Source organism: Procambarus clarkii, chromosome 3 (assembly GCF_040958095.1).
Source record: "Procambarus clarkii isolate CNS0578487 chromosome 3, FALCON_Pclarkii_2.0, whole genome shotgun sequence".
NCBI classification, from domain to species: domain Eukaryota; kingdom Metazoa; phylum Arthropoda; class Malacostraca; order Decapoda; family Cambaridae; genus Procambarus; species Procambarus clarkii.
The window spans coordinates 6,184,241-6,200,428 of NC_091152.1; positions in this window are offsets into that span (position 1 = coordinate 6,184,241).

A 16,188-nucleotide genomic window follows, 5' to 3' on the forward strand; every position below is an offset into this window, starting at 1 on the left:
TAGTAAACTACAACTAGTACACAACTACTACCACACCACAACTAGTACACCTCTACTACCACCACACCACAACTAGTACCCCACTACTGCCACACCACAACTAGTACACCACATCTAGTACACCAGTACTACCACGCCACAACTAGTACACTACAACTAGTATACCACTACTACCACACCACAACTAGTACACCACTGATACCACACCACAACTAGTACACCACTACTACCGCACCACAACTAGTACACCATTACTACCACACCACAACTAGTACCCAACTACAACCACACCACAACTAGTATACCATAACTAGTACATCACTACTACCACACTACAACTAGTACGCTAACACTACCACACCACAACGAGTACACAACTAGTACACCACTATTACCGTACCACAATTAGTAACCCACTACTATCACACTACAACTAGTACACCATTACTACCACACAACAACTAGAACACCATAACTAGTACAATACTACTACCACACCACAACTAGTTCCCCATTACTTCCATACCACAGGAAGTACAACGGGTTGATTAGTTGTGGTGTTGTAGTAGTGGTGTACTGCCTGTGGTATGGAAGTAATGGGGAACTAGTTGTGGTGTGGTAGTAGTATTGTACTAGTTATGGTGTTCTAGTTGTTGTGTGGTAGTAATGGTGTACTAGTTGTAGTGTGATAGTAGTGGGTTACTAATTGTGGTACGGTAATAGTGGTGTACTAGTTGTGTACTCGTTGTGGTGTGGTAGTGTTAGCGTACTAGTTGTAGTGTGGTAGTAGTGATGTACTAGTTATGGTATACTAGTTGTGGTGTGGTTGTAGTTGGGTACTAGTTGTGGTGTGGTAGTAATGGTGTACTAGTTGTGGTGCGGTAGTAGTGGTGTACTAGTTGTGGTGTGGTATCAGTGGTGTACTAGTTGTGGTGTGGTAGTAGTGGTATACTAGTTGTAGTGTACTAGTTGTGGCGTGGTAGTACTGGTGTACTAGATGTGGTGTACTAGTTGTGGTGTGGTAGTAGTGGGGTACTAGTTGCAACCCGTTCTCGCAAATTTAATAAGTCAATATTGACTTATTAAATATGTGCATAGGTGACATACTTAACATAATAGATACCCTTAAAAAGATTCATAGAAAACACCGACCTTACCTAACCTTGTTAGTATCTTAAGATAAGCATCTTATTGCTTCGTAATTACAATTATTACCTAACCTATAATAGGTATAGGTTAAGTAATAATTGTAATTACGAAGCAATAAGATGCTTATCTTAAGATACTAACAAGGTTAGGTAAGGTCGGTGTTTTCTGTGAATCTTTTTAGGGGTATCTATTATGTTTAGTATATCACCTATGCACGTAGTTAATAAGTCAATATTGACTTTACGAATTTGCGAGAACGGGTTGAACTAATACACCACTACCACCACATCACACTAAGCACACAACTAGTACCACACCACAACTTGTACACTACTACTACCACACCACAACTGGTACATCAGCAATATTACACCATTACTACCACACCACAACTAGTACACCAGCACCAGTACACCACCACTACCACATCACAACTAGTACACCAGCACTAGTACACCACTACTACCACACCACAACTAGTAGACCACTACTACTTCCACACCACAACTAGTACACCACTATTATTACCATACCACAACTAGTACATTACAACTAGTCTACCACTACTACCACACCACAACTAATATATTACAACTAGTATACCACTACTATCACACCACAACCAGTACACCACCAGTTCTACCACACCACAACTAGCATGCTACTACTACACCACAACTAGTACACGACTACTGTTATACCACAACTAATAGGCCTCTACCCACACCTCATCTAGAACCCCCACTTTTACCACACCACAACTAGTACACTACTACAACCACTCCTCAAGTTTTTAACTACTACTACCACAGTACAACTAGAACACCACTACTACCACACCACATCTAGTATCCCACTACTTCCACACCACAACCAGTTCACGAATACTACCTATCCACAACTTGTATCCCACTACTGCCTCACCACAGCTTGTACACTGTCACGTGGAGGTGGTCCGGTCGGGGCTCTGCTAACACTCGGCTGCTAGGGGCTCAAAAGGCCCAAATACTCAGCCCCTCCGACTCCCTGGATTCACCGGAGTCTCCTTGGTCACACAAGAGAGGACCAACAATGCCCACCTCTGCAGGTCTTTGCTTCCACCACAAAGGGGTGCCACTGATTCACCCTGGAAGCCCTTCAGTCAAACACGGGGAAACTGCTGTTAACAGTTCCGGCCTAGACCCGTGGGGGAGTGAAGGAAGACTCAGGCTTACCTTATAACCATAACCTCCCTGAGTCTTGCCTTCCAGACAAAAAAAGGTTGCAGGAACTCCTTTCCTGCCTGTCTTCTCTATCTTCTTCTTAGCAAGGTCGCCAGCTGGGTTATTATATCTGCACCCCAGCAATGCAGTTCAGTGGGTGTATTATATATTGTTTGTAGCCAGAAGGTTGCTACTCCCATGGATCTGCTACTAGACTGTCGGCCCAGGGTACTCTCCCTAGGAAGGTCTGTGTGGCTTTACCTCTCTGTAGCCACTACGTTAATAGTTGCCACCATTCAGGCACTGATACTGATCGGATGGCTGATGGTACACTTTTATGTAAGTCTGTGCTGTCTTTACCACCCTCCAGGCAATAAGAACTGCTATAGAGAACGTAGTGTTCCCTAGGTGGTACTATGATAACCTTCGTGTATGCTCATAGAGAAATATCATAAATGGAGGCACACTTAAACATAGTGATAAAACGTGTGAATTTACTGATGCAAATTACATGAACACACACAAACACAAGTAATACATGAATATGGAAATATAGATAATAAGTCTGGAGATCGTCAGCCTCTTCTTCCACGACCTCCAACACTCCTTCAACTGGGCAGAAAGACAGGAGTCTCACACTCTCACAGGAGGGCCTCTTCACCATGTCGGCGCCTCTTCTTCACTGTCCTACCATCCATACACACTGTCCTCTCTGACAGTCCTGGACACAAGCTGCCTTGCAGCCTATTCTACTATTAAAGTATTAAAGTCCTGCTGCCACATACATAAGTAACTATTGTGGCCTAACTAGCCTACTCACACAAGGGGTAATGGGAGGGAAAATGATCTACCTTACATTCCTGGCTCACGACGCCTGTCCCTCGATGGTGTGAGGTTCCCACGCTTCCTTGGGTCGATCCTTGACGATCCAGGACGTTCCACAGGTCCTCAGGTGTCGTGGAGCCTTCGCGTCGTCGCCGTTCATATCCCTGAGATTCAGCTGCCCCAATCCTGGTTCATCGATGGGCGCTGAGCTAATCACTATTTTTCCCACACTCGCCCCTTCCACAAGGCGTTGTTCCTTGTCCTAGGCACGGTGTCGTCCTTCCAAGATTCTCAGTGGATGTGACCCGGTCACAGCTAGGCCTGCCCGCCGCACCTTCCAGACCTCACGTCCAGCGGCGCCGCCCCAGCATCGTCGCCGACTATTTTCCAAGTTTGGCACTTCTCTGCTCAATGAACTTGGTTCCTTATTTGCTTCCCAGAAGCGCAGGGTCTCCAATAACTGATGGTGGGCTGCGATGGCTAGTCAATCCACTGAATAAGGCTTGTAGAGCCTCTAATCCTTGAGAGCAGACCGAGGCGCATCCTGTCGCTTCCAAGGTCAGATCAATTCTGACGTTGGCGCCGCCCGGGGCACTCGGTGACGTCATGGCGGGCCCTGATTAGTCGCCTGCGACCCACGTCGGCCAATCCGCGATCGGCTAATGTCCCTTCCAAAAGGTCATATCTGCTGTAGGGGATACTGTTTCATTTTATAACAGGGCGCCAATTTTCCTTTATTTACAACTTATAATATAACTTCCTTCCCTTAACTGGCAGCCGGTCTGGTCGCCACATATATCATTAGACTCCCTGAACCTCAGAGAATCAGTAGGGAGAGCTGATATGACTCTTTAAGCCGGCAAACGAAAGAAATAGGAGAGGGCACCGTAACAACACCACTATTAATACACCATAACTAGTACACTAGAATTTCTACACGACAACTAGTACTCCACTTCTACAACACCACAACTAGTACCCAACTACTACCACACCACAACTAGAACGCCACTCCTACCGCACCACAATTAGAACACCACTACTACCACACCAAAACTAGTATCTTACTACTACCACACTACAGCTAGTACAACACTACTAACCAAAACTAGTTCCCAACAACTACCACAACACATCTATTACAACACTACTAACCACAACTAGCACATCACACCTAGTACACTACAACTACCACACCAGAACTTGTACAACACTATTACTACATCACAATTAGTACACCACACATAGTATACCACTACTCCCACACCGCAACTTTGATCAAGGTAGTGCTCAAAAACGAGTGCATCAAAGAGGACATACTAGCAAAAAAGAGCAACCTGAAATATGTAACGATTTACAGACAGGTATTCCTTCAGAGGGACATGATCAGGACATAGATAATACAGGCAACAGATGCATGGAAAAGGCGCAGGCAGAGGGAAGGGAGCCCGGGAACCTCAACCCCCAACCCAGCAATCCCAGAGGGGATTGTGGAACCCCAACCCAGCACCTCAGGAACCCCAGAGGGGACTGCAACATCCCAACTCACCACCCTATAGGTGGGGAGTTCCACCTCCAGGATCTTCCTGGGCAGGGTCTTCCTCCTGCCCTAAGCCGGCCCAGACACGAACTAAGTCTGCCATCCCCCACCCAGTTCTAAGCCATCCTCCCCCTGCATCTCCTTCCCCCCCACCCCCACTTCCCTCAGAAACCCTGATACCTTCCCGACAGGAGGATGAACCTACCCAAGCAGCAATGCCCATGGAGCAGCTTCCTGCACTATTGGGGAGGGTGGGTGAAAATGGACATAGGAAAGTGAGCTTCAAGGTAATGTACTCAAACATCGATGGGATTACCAACAAAGCAAGTGAACCGACAGAAAGGGCGCAGGAAGAAACCCCAGATGTAATAGGACTCACAGAAACAAAATTGTCAGGAGTCATAACAAATGCTGTTTCCAAAGGACTTTTATATAGTAAGGAAAGAGAGAGATGGGAGAGGAGGAGGAGGAGTGGCTCTGCTGATAAGGAAGGACTGGAGCTTTGAAGAGATGGAAAGTCCGGGTTGCGACGGATTCGGAGATTACATAACAGGAACTATGACAATGGGTGGACCTAAAATAATAGTGGCAGTCATTTACAACCCTCCATTAAATGACAGAAGACCCAGACAAGAGTTCGACAGAAACAACATGGCTGCCATTAACATAATAGAGAGAGCAGCTTTAGTTGCTTGCAGGAATGGATCCAGAAATCATGGGCGATTTCAACCATGGAAAGATAGACTGAAAGAATGGGAACCCACATGGAGGCGAAGACACCTGGAGATCTAAACTTTTGGAAGCGAGTACAAGGAACTTTCTGAGCCAATATGTCAAGGGGGCCCACAAAAATGAGAGGAAACGACGAACCAGCTAGACTCGACCTAATTTTCATCTTAAATGACTCAGAAATAAGGGAAGTCAAATATGAAGCCCCCCATAGGAATGAGTGACCACAGTGTATTGATATTTGAGTATCTGGTAGAGGTAGGGATAACCTATCCAAGGATGGGATTGTAATAAAAAGGACTAAATTACCGAAGAGGAAAATATGATGAGATGAGGAACTTCCTAATGGGAATACCATGGGAAACAACTCAGAGAAAAGATTGTACTGGATATGATGGATTATGTCACCCAGAAGTGTCAGGAGGCTGCAGACAGGTTTATCCCAGTCCAAAAAGTGAAAAATGAAATGCAGCAGAAGAATCCGTGGTTCAACCAGGAATATGCGGCAGCAAAGTAATTGAGTAAAAGAACATGGCGAAACTACAGGAACAACAAAACACCAGAGAGCAGGGAGAGATATCAGAGGGCCAGAAATGAGTTCATCAGAGTGAGGAGAGAAGCAGAGAGGCAGTATGAAATTGACATTGCGAGTAAAGCTAAGACCCAACCAAAACTGCTCCACAGCCACATCAGGAGGAAAACAGCAGTGAAGGAACAAGTGATGAAACTGAGAAAAGGGGAGAACAGATACACAGAGAACGACAAAGAGGTGTGTGAAGAACTGAACAAGAGATTCCAGGAGGTCTTCACAATAGAACAAGGAGAGGTCCCTGCACTAAATGAGGAGGCAAACCGAACAACCTTGAAAGAAATTTACCTCACCAGTGATGAGGTCAAAAGGAATCTGTTGGAGCTGAATGTGTCAAAAGCTGTTGGGCCTGATAGAATCTCACCGTGGATTCTAAAAGAAGGTGCAGAAGCATTAAGTGTGAAACTCTCTATGGTGTATAACAGGTGACTGGAAACGGGGGACCTTCCGGAAAGCTGGAAGACAGCTAATGTAGTCCCAATTTACAAAAAGGGTGACAGGCAAGAGGCACTGAACTACAGGCCAGACTCCCTAACTTGTATAGGGAAGTATTGCATGCAAAGTGATGGAGAAGATTGTGAGGAAAAGGCTCGTAGAGCATCTGGAGGGAAACAGGTTGTAACACACCACCAGCATGGGTTCAGAGATGGTAAATCGTGCCTCACAGGCCTAATAGAATTCTATGATCAAGCAACACAAATTAGGCTGGAAAGAGAAGGGTGGGCAGACTGCATTTTCTTGGACTGTCAGAAAGCCTTTGACACAGTATCTCACAAAAGGCTGTTACAAAAGTTGGAGCAGCAGGCAGGAGTCAAAGGTAAGGTGCTCCAGTGGATAAGGGAGTATCTAAGCAATAGGAAACAGCGAGTAACGGTGAGGGGAAGGCAACAGAGTGGCGAGATGTTACCAGTGGGGTTCCACGGGGCTCTGTTCTCGGACCCATCCTGTTTCTAGTTTATGTAAACGACCTTCCAGAGGGTATAGACTCCTTCCTCTCAATGTTTGCTGATGACGCAAAAATTATGAGAAGAATCAAAACAGATGAAGATAGACAGAGACTACAGGACGACCTGGACAAATTGGAGGAATGGTCTAGAAAATGGCTGCTAAAGTTTAACTTAGGAAAGTGTAAAATAATGAAATTAGGCAAAGGGAGCAGAAGGCTGAACACAAGGTACCATCTGGGAGGGGATATCCTACAAGAGTCAAATATAGAGAAAGATCTGGGGGTCGATATCACACCGAACCTGTCCCCAGAGGCCCACATCATCAGCGGCATATGCCAGACTGGCCAATATAAGAACTGCCTTTAGAAACTTGTGTAAGGAATCGTTCAGGACCCTGTATACCACTTATGTAAGACCAATCCTGGAGTATGCAGCTCCAGCCTGGAGTCCATACCTAGTTAAACACAAGACGAAGTTTGAGAAGATTCAGAGGTATGCCACCAGACTGGTCCCGGAATGAGTTACGAGGAAAGGCTAAGGGAGCTAAACCTCACAACCCTGGAAAACAGAAGAGTAAGGGGACACATGATAACCACCTACAAAATTCTCAGGGGAATTGACAGGGTGGACAAAGACAAACTCTTTAGCGCGGGTGGAACACGAACAAGGGGACACAGTTGGAAACATAGTACCCAGATGAGCTACAGAGACGTTAGAAAGATTTTTTTCAGTTTCAGGGTAGTTAACCAATGGAATGCATTACGTAGTGTTGTGGTGGAGGCAGACTCCATACACAGTCTCAAATGTAGATATGATAGAGCCCAATAGGCTTAGGAATCTGTATACCAGTTGATTGACAGTTGAGAGTCAGGACCAAAGAGCCAGAGCTCAACCCCAGCAAACACAACTAGGTGAGTACAACTAGATGAGTACAACACAACTTGTACATCGCACCAAGTATAGAATTATATAGAAGTATATAATAAGTATAAGAAGTATAGAAGTATAGAATTATAGAAAGTATAATATAGAAGTGTATAGTATAGTATACTATATATATATACTATACTATATATAGTATAAGTATAGTATAGTATACTATATAGTATACTATATATATAGTATATATATAGTATATAGTATACTATAGTATAGTATACTATATAGTATAGTATATAGTATATAGTATATATATATATAGTATACTATATAGTATAGTATACTCCAAGTATAGAAGTATAGAAACTACTACCACACCAGAACTAGTAGACCACTACTACCACACCACGACTAGTCAACCCGCTCTCGCACAACACAGCACACATATATGAATTATTGCTTATGGTCAATATTTTGCTTATGAATTAGTACATATGTGGTATATTCCCAGTTATATCTTTTTCAAGGCTGAAACTCTTCCACACGTACCAATTTACGTCTCACAGTACCCGTCCATCGCCGTAGACATCAGAATAGTCGTGATTGGTTCAATTATAATGAAAATTGTAGTTTTAAGGTCCCACATGGGTTGTGAAATTTACCTACTATTGCCCATGCTCTTAGAATATTACAAATCAGCTACATCCTTTTAAAGGCTCGTAGTTTTGCTTTGAGAAATATTAGTTGTTTCTAGTAAATTATAATAAGCACTATAATTTATTACACAAAATAAAAGTGTTTCACCAAGCAACATTATATACACTAGTTTGTGCTTTAATTTTTTTTAAGGAAAGTATGGTAGGAATGTCAACAGAAAACGATGTTACGTTGGAATATTTATGGGGTACACTACTACAAACTGGATGGTATAGTGTCTACTACTTTCTGGAGGATGGTTATATTGTCCACTACCACCTGTTAGGTGGGTATGGGGTCCACTACTGCCCGCTGGATGGGTATATGTTCCACTTCCGCCCATGGGATGTGTGTGTGTGGCGTCCACTATACCGCCCACAGGATGGGTATGGGGTTCACAATCACCCACAGAATGAAAATTGTGTCTACTACCACCCACAGGATGATAATGGCCTCCATTGCCGCCTACAGCATGATAATAGGATCCAGTACCGTCCACGGAATTGGTATATAGACAACTACCGCTGACAGGATGAGTATATCGTCTACTACCGCCCACAGGATGGGTATGGGGTTAACTACCACCATACGACACGTATGGGGGTCTACTGCTGCCCTCATGGTGCGTAGTGGGTCCATTACCACCTACAGGATGTGTATGGCGCCCACTGCCGCCCACATAATAAGTATGGTGTCCATTACCGCCCAAAGGATGGGTGTGGCCGCATACAGCATGAGGTATAGGGTCCAGTACCGCCCACGGAATGGGCATGGGTCCAGTACCGCCCACGGGATGGGCATGGGTCCATTACCGCCCACAAAATGCGTATGGGATCAAGTATCGCTCACTGGATAGGTATGGGATCCACTACCGCCGACAGGATTGGTTTCAGGACCACTATCATCTAAAGAAAGGTCCACTTCCGTCGACAGAATGGCTTTGGGGACCATTATCATCCACAGGATAGGTATGGGGGTCCACTACCGCTCACAAGGTGGGTATTGGTGTCCACTACCACCCATAGGTTGGGTATGGGGGTCATGTCCATCCACAGGATGGGTATGTGTGCCACTACCGCCTTCAAAATGAGTATGTGTGCCACTACCGCCTTCAAAATGAGTATGGGGTCCACTACACTTACAGGAAAGGAATGAGGTTCACTACCGCCTACAGGATGTGTATGGGATCACTACCACCCACAGGATGAGTATTGGGTCCCATACCACTTACAGGATGAGTATGGGGTCCAATGCCACCCACAGGAGGGGTATGGGGTTCACTACCATACACAGGATGGGGTACAGGGTCCACTACCACCCACAAGATGGGTATGGGATCCATTACCACCCACAAGATGGGTATGGGGTCCCCCTACTGTCTACAGGATGGGTATGAGATCACTACCACCCACAGGATTGGTATGGGGTCCATTAGCTACCACACATTCAGCTCCAACAGATTCCTTTTGACCTCATCACTGGTGAGGTAAATTTCCTTCAAGGTTGTTCGGTTTGCCTCCTCATTTAGTGCAGGGACCTCTCCTTGTTCTATTGTGAAGACCTCCTGGAATCTCTTGTTCAGTTCATCACACACCTCTTTGTCGTTCACTGTGTATCTGTTCTCCCCTTTTCTCAGTTTCGTCACTTGTTCCTTCACTGCTGTTTTCCTCCTGATGTGGCTGTGGAGAAGTTTTAGTTGGGTCTTAGCTTTACTCGCGATGTCAATTTCATACTGCCTCTCTGCTTCTCTTCTCACTCTGATGTACTCATTTCTGGCCCTCTGGTATCTCTCCCTGCTCTCTGGTGTTTTGTTGTTCCTGTAGTTTCGCCATGTTCTTTTACTCAATTGCTTTGCTGCCGCATATTCCTGGTTGAACCACGGATTCTTCTGTTGCATTTCATTTTTCACTTGTTGGACTGGGATAAACCTGTCTGCAGCCTCCTGACACTTCTGGGCGACATAATCCATCATATCCTGTACAATCTTTTCTCTGAGTTCTGTTTCCCATGGTATTCCCATTAGGAAGTTCCTCATCTCGTCATATTTTCCACTTCGGTAATTTAGTCCTTTTTATTCCAATCCCATCCTTGGATAGGTTATCCCTACTTCTACCAGATACTCAAATATCAATACACTGTGGTCACTCATTCCTATGGGGGGCTTCATATTTGACTTCCCTTATTTCTGAGTCATTTAAGATGAAAATTAGGTCGAGTCTAGCTGGTTCGTCGTTTCCTCTCATTTTTGTGGGCTCCTTGACATATTGGCTCAGAAAGTTCCTTGTACTCGCTTCCAAAAGTTTAGATCTCCATGTGTCTTCGCCTCCATGTCGGTTCCCATTCTTTCAGTCTATCTTTCCATGGTTGAAATCGCCCATGATTTCTGGATCCATTCCTGCAAGCAACTAAAGCTGCTCTCTCTATTATGTTAATGGTAGCCATGTTGTTTCTGTCGAACTCTTGTCTGGGTCTTCTGTCATTTAATGGAGGGTTGTAAATGACTACCACTATTATCTTAGGTCCACCCATTGTCATAGTTCCTGTTATGTAATCTCCGAATCCGTCGCAACCCGGACTTTCCATCTCTTCAAAGCTCCAGTCCTTCCTTATCAGCAGAGCCACTCCTCCTCCTCCTCTCCCATCTCTCTCTTTCCTTACTATATAAAAGTCCTTTGGAAACAGCATTTGTTATGACTCCTGACAATTTTGTTTCTGTGAGTCCTATTACATCTGGGGTTTCTTCCTGCGCCCTTTCTGTCGGTTCACTTGCTTTGTTGGTAATCCCATATCGATGTTTGAGTACATTACCTTGAAGCTCACTTTCCTATGTCCATTTTCACCCACCCTCCCCACTAGTGCAGGAAGCTGCTCCATGGGCATTGCTGCTTGGGTATGCTCATCCTCCTGTCGGGAAGGTACCAGGGTTTCTGAGGGAAGTGGGGGTGGGGGGGGGGGGAAAGGAGATGCACGGGGAGGATGGCTTAGAACTGGGGTGGGGGATGGAGGACTTAGTTCGTGTCTGGGCGGGCTTAGGGCAGGAGGAAGACCAGGGGGTGGGAGGGAAGAGGGTACTCGGGGTAGGGAGGGAGGGTGGGATTGGGGGGAATGGTGGAACTCCCCACCTATAGGGTGGTGAGTTGGGATGTTGCAGTCCCCTCTGGGGTTCCTGAGGTGCTGGGTTGGGGTTCCACAATCCCCTCTGGGATTGCTGGGTTGGGGGTTGAGGTTCCCTGGCTCCCTTCCCTCTGCCTGCGCCTTTTCCTGCTTCTGTTGCCTGTATTATCTCTGTCCTGATCATGTCCCTCTGAAGGAATACCTGTCTGTAAATCGTTACATATTTCAGTTTGCTCTTTTTTGCTAGTATGTCCTCTTTGATGCACTCGTTTTAGAGCACTATCTTGATCAAAGTTGCGGTGTGGTAGTAGTGGTATACTATGTGTGGTGTACTAATTGTGATGTAGTAATAGTGTTGTTCAAGTTCTGGTGTGGTAGTAGTAGTGTACTAGGTGTGATGTGCTAGTTGTGGTAGTAGTGGTGTACTAGGTGTGATGTGCTTGTTGTGGTTAGTAGTGTTGTACTAGATGTGTTGTGGTAGTTATGGGGAACTAGTTTTGGTTAGTAGTGTTGTACTAGCTGTAGTGAGGTAGTAGTGAGATACTAGTTTTGGTGTGGTTGTAGTGGTGTTCTAATTGTGGTGCGGTAGGAGTGGCGTTCTAGTTGTGGTGTGGTAGTAGTTGGGTACTAGTTGTGGTGTTGTAGAAGTGGAGTACTAGTTGTCGTGTAGAAATTCTAGTGTACTAGTTATGGTGTATTAATAGTGGTGTACAAGCTGTGGTGAGGCAGTAGTGGGATACAAGTTGTGGATAGGTAGTTTTCGTGTACTGGATGTGGTGTGAAAGTAGTGGGATACTAGATGTTGTGTGGTAGTAGTGGTGTTCTAGTTGTACTGTGGTAGTGGTAGTTAAAAAGTTGAGGAGTGGTTGTAGTAGTGTACTAGTTGTGGTGTGGTAAAAGTGGGGGTACTAGATGAGGTGTGGTAGTAGAGGCCTATTAGTTGTGGTATAACAGTAGTCGTGTACTAGTTGTGGTGTTGTAGTAGTAGCATGCTAGTTGTGGTGTGGTAGAACTGGTGGTGTACTGGTTGTGGTGTGATAGTAGTGGTATACTAGTTGTAATGTATTAGTTGTGGTGTGGTAGTAGTGGTATACTAGATGTAATGTACTAGTTGTGGTATGGTAATAATAGTGGTGTACTAGTTGTGGTGAGGAAGTAGTAGTGGTCTACTAGTTGTGGTGTGGTAGTAGTGGTGTACTAGTGCTGGTGTACTAGTTGTGATGAGGTAGTGGTGGTGTAATGGTGCTGGTGTACTAGTTGTGGTGTGGTAGTAATGGTGTAATAGTGCTGATGTACTAGTTGTGGTGTGGTAGTAGTAGTGTACAAGTTGTGGTGTGGTACTAGTGGTGTGCTTGGTGTGATGTGGTGGTAGTGGTGTATTACTTGTGGTTTTGTAGTAGTGGTGTACAGCCTGTGGTATGGAAGTAATGGGGAACTAGTTGTGGTGTGGTAGTAGTGGTGTACTAGTTATATTGTTCTAGTTGTTGTGTGGTAGTAATGGTGCACTAGTTGTGGTGTGATAGTAGTGGGTTACTAATTGTGGTACGGTAATAGTGGTGTACTAGTTGTGTACTCGCTGTGGTGTGGTAGTGTTAGTGTACTAGTTGTGTACTCGCTGTGGTGTGGTAGTGTTAGTGTACTAGTTGTGGTATGGTAGAAGTGGTGTACTAGTAGTGGTGTAATAGTTGTGGTGTGGTAGTAGTGGTGTACTAGTTCTGGTGTGGTAGTAGTGGTGTACTAGTTGTGGTGTTCTAGTTGTTGTGTGGAAGTAGTGGTGTACTAGATGTGATGTGATATTAGTGGGTTACTAATTGTGGTACGGTAATAGTGGTGCACTACTTGTGTACTCGTTGTGGTGTGGTAGTGTTAGTGTACTAGTTGTAGTGTGGTAGTAGTGGTGTACTAGTTCTGGTATACTAGTTGTGGTGTGGTAGTAGTTGGGTACTAGTTGTGGTGTGGTAGTAGTGGTGTACTAGTTGTGGTGCGGTAGTAGTGGTGTACTAGTTGTGGTGTGGTATTAGTGATGTACTAGTTGTGGTGTGGAAGTAGTGGTATACAAGTTGTAGTGTACTAGTTGTGGTGTCGTAGTTGTGGTCTACTAGATGTGGTGAACTAGTTGTGGTGTGGTAGTAGTAGGGTACTAGTTGTGGTGTTGTGGTAGTAGAGGTGTACTAGTTGTGGTGTGGTAGTAGTTGTGTACTAGTTGTAGTTTATTAGTTGTGATGTGGTAGTAGTGGTGTAGTAGATGTGGTGTACTAGTTATAGTGTGGTAGTAGTTAGGTACTAGTTGTTGTGAGGTAGTAGTGGTGTACTAGTTGTGGTGTGGTTGTTTAGGAGTACTAGTTGTGGCTAGTTGTGGTGTGGTAGTAGTGGTGTACTAGTTGTGGTTTACTAGTTGTGGTGTGGTAGTATTGGTGTACTAGTTGTGGTGTGGTAGTAGTAGTGTACTAGTTGTTGTGTGGTAGTATTAGTGTACTAGTTGTGGTGTGGTAGTAGTGGGGTACTAGTTGTGGTGTGGTGGTAGTAGAGGTGTACTAGTTGTGGTGTGGTAGCAGTGGTGTACTAGTTGTAGTTTACTAGTTGCGATGTGGTAGTAGTGGTGTACTAGTTGTGGTGTACTAGTTATAGTGTGGTAGTAGTTAGGTACTAGTTGTTGTGAGGTAGTAGTGGTGTACTAGTTGTGGTGTGGTAGTTTTCGGGTACTAGTTGTGGTGTGCTAGTTGTAGTGTGGTAGTAGTGGTAGTTGTGGTTTACTAGTTGTGGTGTGGTAGTATTGGTGTACTAGTTATGGTGTGGTAGTAGTAGTTTACTATTTGTTGTGTGGTAGTATTGGTGTACTAGTTGTTATGTAGCAGTTGCGGTGTACAAGTTGTGGTATTCTAGTGATAGTGTGGTAGTAGTGGGGGTACTAGTTGTTGTGAGGTAGTAGTGGTGTACTTGTTGTGGTGTGGTTGTTTAGGATTACTAGTTGTGGCTAGTTGTGGTGTGGTAGTAGTGGTGTACTAGTTGTGGTGTGGTAGTATTGGTGTACTAGTTGTGGTGTGGTAGTAGTAGTGTACTAGTTGTGGTGTAGTAGAAGTGGGGTACTAGTTGTGGTGTACTAGTCATAGTGTGGTAGTAGTTAGGTACTAGTTGTTGTGAGGTAGTAGTGGTGTACTAGTTGTGGTGTGGTAGTTTTGGAGTACTAGTTGTGGTGTGCTAGTTATGGTGTGGTAGTAGTGGTAGTTGTGGTTTACTAGTTGTGGTGTGGTAGTATTGGTGTACTAGTTATGGTGTGGTTGTAGTAGTGTACTAGTTGTTGTGTGGTAGTATTGGTGTACTAGTGGTTATGTAGTAGTTGCGGTTTACAAGTTGTGGTATTCTAGTGATAGTGTAGTAGTAGTGGGGGTACTAGTTGTTGTGAGGTAGTAGCAGTGTACTAGTTGTGTTGTGGTAGTTGTGGTGTACTAGTTGTGGTGTGCTAGTTGTGGGGTGGTAGCAGTAGGGTACTAGTTATGGTGTGGTAGTAGTGGAGTGCTAGTTGTTGTTAGTAGTGGTGTACTAGTTGTGGTGAGGTAGTAGTGGTGAACTAGTTGTTGTGTACTAGTTGTGGTGTTGTAGTAGTGGTGTACTAAGTGTGATGTCCAATTTGTGGTTAGTAGTGGTGTACTAGATGTGTTGTGGTAGTAGTGGGGTACTAGTTGTGGTTAGTAGTGGTGTACTAGTTGTGGTGTGGTAATAATGAGATACTAGTTTTTGTGTGGTAGCAATGATGTTCTAATTGTGGTGTGGTAATAGTGTTGTACAAGTTCTGGTGTGGTAGTAGTGGTGTACTAGGTGTGATGTGCTAGTTGTGGTTAGTAGTGTTGTACTAGATGTGTTGTGGTAGTTTTGGGGAACTAGTTTTGGTTAGTAGTGGTGTACTAGATGTAGTGTGGTAGTAGTGAGATACTAGTTTTGGTGTGGTAGTAGTGGTGTTCTAATTGTGGTGCGGTAGGAGTGGTGTTCTAGTTATGGTGTGGTAGTAGTGGTGTGGTAGTAGTAGGGTACTAGTAGTGGTGTTGTAGAAGTGGAGTACTAGTTGTCGTGTGGAAGTTGTAGTGTACTAGTTATGGTGTATTAATTGTGAAATAGTGGTGTACAAGCTGTGGTGAGGCAGAAGTGGGGTACAAGTTGTGGATAGGTAGTATTCGTGTACTGGTTGTGGTGTGGTAGTAGTGGGATACTAGTTGTGGTGTGGTAGTAGTATTGTTCTAGTTGTACAGTGGTAGTAGTAGTGAACAAGTTGTGGAGTGGTTGTAGTAGTGTACTAGTTGTGGTGTGGTAAAAGTGGGGGTACTAGATGAGGTGTGGTAGTAAAGGCATATTAGTTGTGGTATAACAGTAGTCGTGTACTAGTTGCGGTGTTGTAGTAGTAGCATGCTAGTTGTGGTGTGGTTGAACTGATGTTATACTGCTTGTGGTGTGGTAGTAGTGGTATACTAGTTGTAATGTATTAGTTGTGGTGTGGTAGTTGTAATGTACTAGTTGTGGTATGAT